The sequence below is a fragment of the Nothobranchius furzeri genome, chromosome 15, assembly GCF_043380555.1.
Source record: "Nothobranchius furzeri strain GRZ-AD chromosome 15, NfurGRZ-RIMD1, whole genome shotgun sequence".
Lineage (NCBI taxonomy): Eukaryota > Metazoa > Chordata > Actinopteri > Cyprinodontiformes > Nothobranchiidae > Nothobranchius > Nothobranchius furzeri.
Window position 1 is genome coordinate 26243372 of NC_091755.1, and position 13069 is coordinate 26256440.

Genomic DNA, 13069 nt, shown 5'->3' on the forward strand with positions numbered 1-13069 from the left:
TCTGTTTGTCTATTTATAGTAGCTGTGACTGAGTCTGCGCTCTAGCAGCCTGTGGCGCCGGCAGCAACGTGCAGGGCAGATTTTTAGGGACTTCCACTGTGTGACCTAACTTCCTGTGTTGACTTTCAGCATCCTGCCTCAGGAGATGATCTGCATCGCCTTGAGTATGAGTCTCACACTTTGTCTTTCACCACAACAGGCTACTATCAGAGCATGGGCTTACTTCCAAATCTGTCTTCTAATCCAGACAAAAAAAAATCACTCTGCAACTCCATATGAGATATTCCGCGGCAGCATGTTTACTGGGCTCAAATGAAACCCTAATGCTCCAATTTGTGTTAAGAGACCACACCGCTTAAACAGCTCATATCCTGAAGACAACCGTGAAGGGACAAAATGTAAAAAAAAAAAAAAAACAACAAGACAAATGACAAAAGCTGCTGACTAATGGCTTCCTTTACTGAGTCAAACAGGGAGAGATGGGAAAATCTTTAAGCCCGGAACAATAAGAGGGAGATTGTCAGATTTTAAGAATGATTATCTCAACAATTTTCTTATTTTTCAGACTTTTTCATGGAATGAGCCCAAACTGGCTGTAAGCGCGGCTTTTTAACCTGCAGCTATAACTCAACCTGCCATCCAGAAGCGACACTCTGCCCTTTTAACCCACTCAGTACCAGATGTGACCACAGCCTTGTTTATTCAACTTTGCCTGGACACTTGTTCCTATGGCAACAACTCATTAGACACTGTAACATGAAAATCTCTAAATTAGTTCCTGCTCCATCCATCAGCCCAACATGAATAACACAGGGACTAAATCTGGTGCAAATGTGTGACATTTACTGTCCCGTGTTTAATATAATAGCATCTCATCTAATGGCACATGGTGTAATGCACATAAATGCCACAAAAATAAAGGTTTTACAACGTACTTGAATGAGGAAGCTATAAGAGGCTGCAAGGAAACCCGTGCCGTGCCAAGATGTTTAATATTTTGACCAGACTTGAAAGCCCACACAGCAGAGAGGACGCGACTTACATACCAGATGTTCAAAATTACAGAAGGAATGTGTCCTGTTTATAGTAGCAGTTTATGGCAGTAAATTTTCTCCCTCGTCTGACCTGTGAGACACTGTTTCTCTCCGGGGGGGAATTATTTACCAATTACAATGACTTTGTGAAGGTTTAACCTAACACTCCACAGCAGCATTTCCCATCTTTTATTCCCCTTTGATAAACTGTTCCAGCGTATTTATCAAACACTTCTAACTTTAAATATGAACCAATCTTAAAGTAACAACAGCCTGTTTTTTTTTACTTGAAGCTAGAACTCTAACATGTATCTCGGTCATTGTTGAGTTAGAAACTTGACTAGTTTCATATTTGACACCACTCTGCAGCCCTCTGCTAACCAAAAACCATACTTGATAGTTTTGTGGAGTGGGTAGGTGTCCTAGGGGGTGCTCTTTACCTGCTTTATGGCTGTTAGCTGTTATGCTAGTGGTTAGCATTTTCAGTTTGCCAACCATACAAAACACAAGAAGAAGTTTGCTTTTTCTGTTGGCATCATGGCGGAGCCTGGAAGTAAACGTAAGAGAGTGATGGCTTTGGAGGTGAAGTAAAGAGCTAAACCCAGAGTAAACATCGGCGCAGCATACACTGCTTTAAGGGAGTTACAGGAGGCTACAAAAGCACTGACTGATGGTGACCTGGCTTTGTTGCTACTGGACTTGTAAGCAAAAGGGAGCCTAGGTCACACCCATCTACTTCTGGACCATGGGTATCCAGAAGAACGAAAAAATTAATGCAAGTCAACGGGGCTATATAAGGTATTTTATAATTACGAATTTTTACAATCTGATAAATCTCAAAATACTTATTAGGCATGGTCAAAACACACATAATCACTTTTTATTTAAATTGAAGTACAACATATGTGCGATCCAGAGCTCTTTCAGCCCCATTGACTTGCATTCATTTTTTTTTTTGTTCTTCCAGGGAGTCAACCGAAAAAGTAGGAGACTTTGGCTCCTTATAATATTTTTCTCCAACAGTGAGGACCTTTGTACGTGTGGTTTATTTTAGTATTAGTTGGCTCTTAAGTGCTAGCTTGTTGCTAGCGCTAGCTATAGCAGGGTTGTTTACAACAGTTATTATTCCACTTGCAGCCAGTAGGGCACAGGAGCATGAAAATCCTCACTTTTACTTTAAATTACTAGTGATGGGAATTCCGGCTCTTTTTACAGTGGGGATGGGGAGCTGCTGACGTCAACTGAGGCTATAGTCGGACGGTGGAAGGAATACTTTGAGGAGCTCCTCAATCCCACCAATGCGCATTCCGAGGAGGAACCAGAGCTGGGAGGCCTGGGGATGGACTGTCCGATCTCGGGGGCAGAAGTTGCTGAGGTAGTCAAACAACTACACAGCGGCGGAGCCCCGGGGGCGGATGAGGTTCGTCCTGGGTATCTCAAGGCTATGGATGTTGTAGGGCTGTCATGGTTGACACGTCTCTACAACATTGCGTGGTCATCGGGGGCAGTTCCTAGGGAGTGGCAGACCGGGGTGGTGGTCCCCATCTTTAAGAAGGGTGACCTGAGGGTGTGTTCCAACTATAGGGGGATCACACTCCTCAGCCTCCCTGGAAGGTCTACTCCAAGGTACTGGAGAGGAGGGTCCGATCGATAGTTGAACCTCAGATAGAGGAGGAGCAATGTGGTTTTCGTCCTGGCCGTGGAACTGTGGACCAGCTCTATACCCTTGCAAGGGTGATGGAGGGGGCATGGGAGTTTGCCCAACCAATCCACATGTGCTTTGTGGATTTGGAGAAGGCTTATGACCGTGTCCCCAGGGGCACCCTGTGGGGGACGCTCCAGGAGTATGGGGTGGGTGGCTCTCTGTTAAGGGCAATTCAGTCCCTTTACCAGAGGAGCGTGAGTTTGGTCCGCATAGCCGGTAGTAAGTCGGACCTGTTCCCAGTGAGGGTTGGACTCCGCCAGGGCTGCCCTTTGTCACCGGTTCTGTTCATCACTTTTATGGACAGAATTTCTAGACGCAGCCGTGGTGTGGAGTGTGTCGAGTTTGGTGGCAGGAGAATCTCGTCTCTGCTTTTTGCGGATGATGTGGTCCTCCTAGCTTCATCCAGCTCTGACCTTCAGCTCTTGCTGGGTAGGTTCGTGGCCGAATGTGAAGCGGCTGGGATGAGGATCAGCACCTCCAAATCTGAGACCATGGTTCTCGGCCGGAAAAGGGTGGGTTGCCACCTCCGGGTCGGGGGAGAGGTCCTACCTCAAGTGGAGGAGTTTAAGTATCTCGGGGTCTTGTTCACGAGTGAGGGTAGGAGGGATCGGGAGATCGACAGGTGGATTGGTTCGGCGTCTGCAGTGATGCGGACGCTGAGCCGATCTGTCGTGGGGAAGAGGGAGCTGAGCCAGAAAGCCAGGCTCTCGATTTACCGGTCGATCTACGTCCCAATCCTCACCTATGGTCATGAGCTTTGGGTAATGACCGAAAGAACGAGATCGCGGATACAAGCGGCCGAAATGAGTTTCCTCCGTAGGGTGGCCGGGCTCAGCCTTAGAGATAGGGTGAGGAGCTCGGACATTCGGGAGGGACTCGGAGTAGAACCGCTGCTCCTCCGGATCGAAAGGAGCCAGTTGAGGTGGTTTGGGCATCTGGTCAGGATGCCTCCTGGACGCCTCCCCGGGGAGGTGTTTCGGGCATGTCCTGCCGGCAGAAGGCCCCCGGGTCGACCCAGGACACGTTGGAGAGGTTACATCTCCAATCTGGTCCAGGAACGCCTTGGGGTCCTGCCGGAGGAGCTGGTGGACAAGGCCGGGGAGAGGACGGCCTGGAGCTCCCTAGTTGGGATGCTGCCCCCGCGACCCGGACCCGGATAAGCGGAGGAAGACGACGACGACGACGGTTCTTTTGGCTCAGCTCACCAAAAAGAGCCGGCTCTTTTGGCTCCCAAGTGGCTCCTCAGATTTTCTGTTGCGTAGAGTACATTTATAACCAAAATAATTTTAAACTATATGTAAAATGATTTACTAATGTAAACAAATGCAATATATCAAAAATTTATCATTTATATGGATTTAATAACTGAACACTTTAAGAAATCTCCACTTTCCGACTGCTGGCGCTCATTTTCTCACCGTCTTCGTCGCACTCTCCTCTCTCTCTCGCTCGCCTTTTTCCTCCTCCTCATTCCCTCTCGTCTCCCTCCACCCACATGTGCTCTGCAGTGTGTCTGAGTCTGATCCTCCCTCTTCCCCGCCCCTACTGCTATGTGTTTGGACAGTCTGGACACGCAGTTACACATGTTGACCAATCGCCTGTAGCGTTCACCAAAGCAAGAGGGGAGGGGGGAGGGGAGGGCACGGCTCCCAATGACAAGCCAGCTCACATCGTTCACTTCAAAGAGCCGGTTTTTAGAGCCGGCTCGTTAGCGACCGACACATCACTATAAATTATGTTCTTCTGGGGACTGTAAATTATAACGAGAGAATAAAGCTAAAAGATTATGAAAAGAGAATATCTGGATTGTGATTTCTGGATTTGCCCATATTTATTTTGTTGGTTAGTCATGCATTCTCAAGAAGAGTTAGGGCTCTTTCTGTTGTAACTGAATTAGTGGAAAACCTGCAGACCAGATGCACACAGAGGTACTTGTGCACTTAGCAAAGACGAAAGGACCCAAAAAGTAGCTTTTGTTCCTGCATCTGATGATTTCACAAAAAGCCGTTTGTTAGAGGGCATTTCAGTGATGACTGATTTTAAAAAGGACAAAGAATCAATTATGTGCAGTGAAGATACACAAAATGAGTTCACATATTCATGTTCAGCTGTCAGTTGGAGACTCACGTGATGCAAACAAACACAGGTGAGTGTGAAGCTGCTGCCGCCACTCCAAAATGTGTGTTCCAGTGATGCAGGGCCAAAAAGGCAGAGAGCAGGTTTCCTTCCTGACAAGGTTTGGGGAATTCAAGCCAAGTAACCTAATTTAGCTAATTTCATTTCACTTTCTCCCACAGCGATGCTATCTTTCACTTCCTGTGTTTATGAAGCTGAAAGAGGTCGCTTTTTTGTGGGAGAGTTATCCAGCAGCACTTCAAAGTTTAGGATCCATTAGGCCATTTTAGGAGAAAAGGACAAATATTCCAAAAATGTTTGTGCATGTTATTTCACCAAGCTGCCCACAGACTCTCCTCCTGCACATGGTTTTCTTGCTTGACCTGAGAATGGCCTCACAAAGGATCCAGTGTTGAGCTTTGTTCTGATTTGATGCCCTGCCATATCCATCCTTTGATATTTGAACATTTTCTTCTCTCTTTTATGGATAGTTGCTTACAATAGCAGGTGGGCAAGGTCATCTGCTGTGCAATAAACAGTATGCTGCACAACCAGATTATCTGGTTCTGTTATTGGTGATTTAAAACCTAACAAATGATCAAGTCCTGTTAGAAAATTGAATAAAAAAGTTGCCATAAACTTTTATTTTTAGATTTTTATAAATGATAGAAAACCAATGTTTTAAAGAGGTCCATCACTCATACTTTTAATACATTTGTAGTGGTCTCTAGTAGGAATGAATGCCTTGTACGTCGTACTCTATGGAAAAAAATCTCCACTGTTTTTATCTACTTTTTAAAAGTATACAGGCTAGACTTAGTTATCATCAGCCAGCTGGGAAAAGTGTGGGTGGCTCAGACAGCTCACCGTGGTGGACAGACCCTGTGGCAGTCCACACATGGAGGACCAGACAGAACTAAAGCCTGTCTGTTCATCAGGGCGAGTCCAGGAAGACGAGACCTGCAGCTCCAATCAGCTGCAAACTAACAAAATCAAGATCTTACAGCATCTGAAGGAAACAGTTTATCGACTCACGCAGAAAAAAGACTAAAACCCGTTTGTTTTATCACGATGTAAACAAGAAAAACAGATTTTTTAAATTAAAATATTTCAGCAAAATGACAACAAAATCATATGAATGAAAACAGCCAATTTGCATCCGATATAGAGTAAAACAGTTATTCTGGCTGAAAAGGGTAGAAAAAACTACCCAACTGTTAGAAAGAGGAGCCAACAGGGACAAACACATGGTGATTTAGGAATAATAACCATGTATAGTTCAGATGGAAAATGACGCATCAATTCCTCCTAAACCAGAAAAGACTGGAAGTGGTTCAAAATAAACGTCTCCAACAGGAAAAAATAGCAATAACCTCAACAAACTCTGAGATGGACAGAAAAAAAAGCAAAAAATAAAGTCAACTTTTGGCTTTTTGTGTGATTTAGAGTTGATGTCTGACTCTCCAACGACGTGCAACTGGTCACCAGCATAGATGATATCACTGATGATAAATGTAAGCGTGCTAGACTCACGTAACATCAGCTTCATGGATGCTACAGTCAGGGGTGTTGTTTGGATTCCTCCTTTTCCAAGTCATTGAAACACAATGAGAGGAGGCAGGATGTTGTCGTCATGGCGCTGAAGGGATATCCGCAACTCTTCAGGAAATCAAAAACTGCCCTGACTACCTTGCTATATTTGAACATGAAGATTATCTGTATGTGATTTTAACAGTGTGGGTTTTTTTCTTCCTATGAGTGTAATTTAGTGTGCTTCTGCAGTTCCTTGGTAACGTCTGAGTGAGCTGAAAGCGACAGAGCAGAGTGTGAGAAAACACTGCCCCCGTTTCTCTGAGCAGACACCCGATCAGCCTGTCACTCTTTGGCGAGGTAACCCAAACCTGGCGAGCAAAACAAAGGCTGCACAAAAGTGGTGGAAGGAGGAGAGGCCAACAAAGCACACACACTACCAATTCCTGACCAACAGATTGAAAATAAAAGAAGCTGAGTACTTTTTTCTTTTCAAAAGCAAAGAAGTAAACTTGGGATCAGTTTTCCTCTTCATTCACTCCATTTGATACTTCTTACAAAGTAAAACCTAGGAATGTTTATGGGAAGAGACAACAATAAAAATAGATGAACAGTGAAAAAACTAAGAGTCAAGCAGCTGCTGTCAACACCCAAAATGCATCTTTGAATCAGATCGTTGGAACAATTCTGAAACCAAAAGGCAAAAACCAAAAGGTCTAAATTGATTCTCAGTGATAGAGAATCAGTGATTGTTGAGTTGCAAAACTTGACCCGTTTCATATTTGGAGTTAGAGTGTTGGAGTTCACCTGGACAACAGACTGGACTGGAGAAAGAACAGCCAAGCTGTTTACAAGAAGGGACACAGCAGACTGCACTTCTTGAGGATGCTTAGGTCCTTCAATGTCTGTAGCAAGATGCTGCAGATCTTCTACAAGTCTGTTGTTGAGAGTGTAATCTCTTCAGCCATCGTCTGTTGGGGTAGTAGCATCAGAAGCAGGGACCTGAAGAGGCTCAACAGCCTAATAAAAAAAAGTCTGGTTCTGTTCTGGGGACGACTGTGGAACCACTGGAGGAGATAATGCAAAGAAGGATTCTCCAGAGAATCAAGAAAATTATGGACAACCCTGAGCATTCTCTTCACAAGACTGTCCGACAACGGAAGAGTGTCTTCAGTCAGAGGCTTCTTCAGTTTCACAGCAACACTGACCGCTACTGGAGATCCTTCCTGCCAACAGCCATTGTAATGTACAATAACTCTTTGATGACTTGATTATTATTATTATTCTGAGCTACTACAGCAATCAATTTCCCTCTGGGATTAATAAAGTATTTTGAATTGAATTGAATTGAATTGGACACCAGTCTGCGGCCCTCTATTGGCCAGATACTGCACTTGACACTTTACTGGAGTGGGTAGGTGTCCTATAGGGGGCGCTCTTAACCTGCTTTATGGCTGTTACCTGTTACGCTAGCAATTAGCTTTTTCAGTTCACCGATCAACAATAAAATAAAATTACCACAATGGTGTGTCTTATAAATGTGCCATGCTGGCACTTTGCGCAAATTTTGCGGCATTTGTTCCGCCTCACTTGGTAGTAATTTAGCTGTAATTGTCTGCCTCATAAACGGCGATTGCGCCTTGGTGCAACAAAGGAAAGTGTCATGATGAAGTGGGAGATTACTGCTGAGCTCAGGCCAGCAACTACACTGAAAATGAAAGTAAACTCGGGCCGTAAGTTTTGCTTTTTGAACAGAATTAGCAGAGACAACAAACTACAGCAATGTAGCGCTCCAGGAACTTCTCTCTGTTAGAAATGGAAATCAGATCGCCAGAGACTGCACATCACTGCCATGGTCTGACTACCTATAAACGACCTAAGGCTCCCTGATGCCGCCACAGCGTTGCGGCTAATTGACGGCATTGTTTTGTAAAAACAGCTAGAAAGTAATGTCTTTGGAGGCAAAGAAAACAACAAAAATCAGAGTGAACATGAACACGGTCTACACTATTTTGTGAGGACTAAAGGAGGCTACAAAAACACAGACTGATGGTGACCTGGCTTTGTTGCTACTGAACTTGTAAGTAATATTTTTTGACCAACAGTGTGGATCGTTTTACTTTGGGGTTTATTTTAGCATTAGCTGGATTGTGTTAGTGTTAGCTTGTTGTTGGCGCTAGCTACAGCAGGATTATTTACGACAGTTGTAATTCCACTTTCAACCAGTAGGGCAGAGAAGCAGGAAACTGCTCTGTGCTACTTTAAACATTTAAAAACGAATAAGAAAATCTCTTTTTGTAAAAATTGTAATATCATCTAATATAAAATGTTTGTTCTTTGATTACTTATTTAAGGGCAGACAAATGGTCAAAGTCATTTTAAAGGCTTAAACTTTCCCTGAGATGTTTTACATCTTAAAGTATGGGCTGTTAAAACCCCTTAAAATCACAAGTTTACAGCTGTGGTGTGAGCTTCTTTGTGCTCCTTTAGACTTCCCAGTCCTCACGCTGAAACATCAACTCCCTCCTCCAGCTGTCAAATGCTTGCTATCTTCTCCGGTGAACTTATGTCTGCTGGTCTGTGACCTCCGAGCGAGACTGCTGAGATAAATAACTTCCAATCTCTTCTTTTCAACACGGCCAAAAAGGATGTTCCACACAACAACAGGAAGGTGGTGAAACGCTGCTTCCAGTTCATAAATCAAGAAGCTCCCCCTCACAGAGCCCATTTGTTTCTCCGTTTGTTTAAGCGGAGATGAGGTTGTGATCAACAGCAGTGATAATTTGGTTCAGGTGAGAGATGATCTTCCCCACTGGTTTCTTTGAAGGCTAACCAATAACAGCAGATGAAGGGAGGGGGATAAGTGCTGTACAATCCGAGGTCTTCCTAAAGCCAGATGTTCCACAACTGGCGTCAAACTTAGAATGAATGCTTGCTTACTTTGACGTATTGAACTACAACTGGGCCGGTGCTCCATCTGACAGTCACACAATTGGGTTTATATGTCTTAAACAGGACATCTCAACGCAAACAAAGAAGCGAGGTTAAGTATAGGTTAGAAACAACACTCAGTTTACTTTCTGTTCATTCCAGCAAGGCGGACATCCTGCTCCGTCTCCTCTGTGCATCCAAGACGGGCCCCCAGGGAAGCCCCCAGCCAACAGGCGAAATTCACAGGGAATGCTGGGAATGCAGGTATGTGAATGCCTTGATAACTCACGCCAGCCGGGCCTGTTAACACTTTAAAAATCATGGCAATAAAGTGAAAGTGCATCAAATCTGAGCCTGAGCTGTGGAGAAACTCAAAGTCATAAACTGAGGTATTTAATAAAAAGAGGAAGGGAAACCACAATAAAGTGAAGACAAACATTTATTTATGACATCAGCAGTCATGAGTCTTAAAAAATAGCTTCTGTTTTTCATTTTTGTTTGATTCACCTAAAGTGATATTTTTTAAAAGGGAGAACAGGAAGTGAATAAAACTTCACATCAATATTAATATCCATCTGAGGTGGCATCCAGCTGTGGTCATCTGGGCTTTTAAATCAATTTATTACATTTCTTTGGAGAAAATAAAAGACTGTAGTTGCACAAAACGCACCAGAGAGATGAGGCCCCCTTTCTAAAACAACACTGACTGACAGAGTCCCCTTTGTACTGAAGAGGAAACCACTTCTACAACCTAGAGCCGCGGTGCAGCTGCATTAGAGCCTCATGCAAACCCCCATCGGCACACTCAGCTGCACACAAACACAGGAAAAACCTAAAACAATTGGTTGCACATAAATGGCAAACAGACTTTCAGTGATCTGAACACACAGCTTAATTTTGATCATGAATCAGATAAGAAAAAGAAAACAACTTCTAGTTTCATTTTGCTCAACTTTATTCTGCTCAGGGGAGATATCCAAGTGTGAAACGGCACGCAACAGCTGTTATAAACACAGGAAACAGATGTAAACAGCTGGCCTGGCTCTGTCTAACCAGAACTTCACTTTCAAAATGTAAAAAGGATTAAATACAAAATGTTAAATGTGTTTGTTTTCACAAAGATGGAGCTTTTCTTTCTGTTTTCAGGAAAGAAAATGAACCAAAAGTCATGTTGAAACCAACAGCTGCACTTCTCAAATGTTGATTCTTTTATTAAGATCATTTCTACTTATAACACCTGACTTCTCTATGAGGATATTTTTACTTTACTAAAGTGTGGTCTTTACCTTGACCTTTGTTTTGCAAAATCACAACACAGGAAAAGGTTGCAAAACACCTAAAGTCCCCATAAACCATCCCAGACAGAGGAATGGTGGCCTGAGGCTGCAAAGAGCCCTCTGATAACCCCAGTCTGCCTTCACGGTTGCTCTAAAACTAAGTTAGTATGTGCTTTCAGCTCCCATAATCCCCTTCTGCCTCTGACACACCAATGGGTGATGCAGCAAATATTTTCTCCCATTAGAAACGCAGTTGTCATATTTGGCGAAAAAATGCAAACGCCATTTTAACAAATAAAAAAGATTTATGTTTTATGCCTTTAAACTCAATGCACAGCTTGATTCTATTAGTTCCGCTTGAGAGGTTTTAGTGAAACACTAAAGCTCCAGCCACGATGAGGCGGTGATGTCAGAGCGTCAGAGTCACCGTGTCAGCAAGTGTGAACGCCAACGCAACGCTAACCTCTCTGTCTGTAGTTTCTCCAACATTTGCAGCTATTTAATGGTGAAACCCTTTGTTGAACAATCAAAACTTTAAAGAAAGTACAGCCGCATTATATAAATCAATGTCAGGACTAAATAAAAAAATCTGTGTCATAGTTTTTCCTGTGATAAAATAGGCATGGCAAAGCCAAGCAGCTTTATTTGTATGGCACATTTCACCCACAGAGCTAATTCAATGTGCTACCCATTAGCGAGAATAGCACGAACTTTAAAATAACGTGGCAGTACAACTAAAATACACAAATACATTTAGATCAAATGAAACACGCAAATTTATTGCAGTTACAGTGCAGAAGGTGCAGCATAAGAAAGGCTGATGAATACATGAAATGTTTCCAGTTGGATTAAAAAGTTACATGAGATGGAGCAAATTTGAGATCATGGGTAATTGATTCCATCAGTTTGTGGTATAGTAGCTAAAAGCAGCTTCACCCTCGCTCTTTTTAGAAGACACATCGTGCCAACCAATTGGTGTAATACTGCTGCCACGATGTGTCTTATGAACGCGCTGTGGCGGCATGGCATTGCAGGAATTTAGCAGAATTTGTGCCACCACGCTTGGTAGTAATATTACAGCAACGCCAAACTTGTGAATGCATTTTACGCCTTGGCGCAACAAAGGGAGGTGTCATGACCCCGTTGGGAGTTACTGCCAAGCTCCAGCAGGAAACAACTATATTGAGAATGAAAGTAAACATGGGTTTCATGTTTGTAACAGACAGAATCAATTGAGACAGAAAACTGGAGCAATGTAGAGCTCTTCGTTAGAGCTGAGGTTCAAATCTCCAGAGACTGCACGGGGACTGTGGGGCCTGATGCCGCCACGGCGTTGTGGCAAATTGGCAGCATTGTTTTCTTAAAGAGGCTCCTGTTATGTTCTGACCCAGAGGTCTACCAGCTGACTGTTTTATGGATCTCAGAGCCCTGCTGGGTGTATATACAGGAAAGCGATGTGACAAGTATTCTGGCCCCATGCCACTGAGTGATTTATAAACTAGTAAAAGCACTTTGAAATCAATTCTGCAGTTTACTGGTAACCAATGTAGAGACATAAGAATGGGAGTGATGTGCTCAGTTGTCTTGGTTCTTGTTAAGACTGTGAAAATGTAGTGAAAATAATCATGGTGCTGCTTCTGTCGCAGCCCCTAAACGCCAGTGTGCTGTTGGTAAAGTCGTTATGAGCAGGAACAGTGGGAGAATGCCAGTTCAAAGGGACCGTTCCTTCTTTTGAGTTCTCCTGTGGCCTCCGCCTGAGACCAGCCCGCAGGAATCCAGCAGCGGATCGGCGCTCAGTCACCCGGGCTTTGAAATGCCACTCACTCATCTCACATCATTTTCATATGAACAGAATCGTGGAAAGAGTTATTGTACAGGCTCTACCCATAGCCAGGGGAATGAGGGGGGAAATGGTAGGAAACTCTGAACGAGATGTTCCATTTATATTTTGAATTCCAAAAAACTGACCAAGACAGAAGTTATTTGCCTACACTACAGATATCAGTAAGTAGGCAGAGCTTTATCCAAGGCTTCATAATGATCAGTAAAAACAAAGTTCTGCTTGTAACGTGAACCAACCGCAGCAGCGGATGCCTGCACAACTATTTCCCCTGTTAAAAAATGAAGGCAGAAAATTCCACCCTGCTGTTTTCCAGCCACAACTGCAACTGAGTCTAAGGATGCTGTAGGACAAAGAAAATGATGCCTTTAGCACATGTTGCAGTTTAGACCTGGCCAAAGCGTTTTACTAGATGACCACATGAAGCATGCTAATATGTTAACTCAGGGGGGCTCGCCCCTCCTCCACCCCTTCTCACCGTCTACTGCTGAGCGACCCTGCTAAAGTCATTAGTGCTGGGGTATTGCTACTCTGGCGAATGCTGCTGCAACCATGACATCATTTTGGGCTGCTGTCAGTCCACTGGGACGTCTGTGCGTCGCGACTGAGACAGAAAAGAGGGGCGGTCCTACCACGC

The 13069-nt window shown here is 43.9% G+C and overlaps 1 protein-coding gene across 3 annotated transcripts in view; it reads right to left on the minus strand.

The window, feature by feature from the left end:
* Positions 1 to 13069, minus strand: part of fmnl3 (formin-like 3) — a 35772-nt gene that overhangs the window by 16459 nt on the left and 6244 nt on the right. The gene's annotated exons all lie outside the window — the stretch shown is intronic.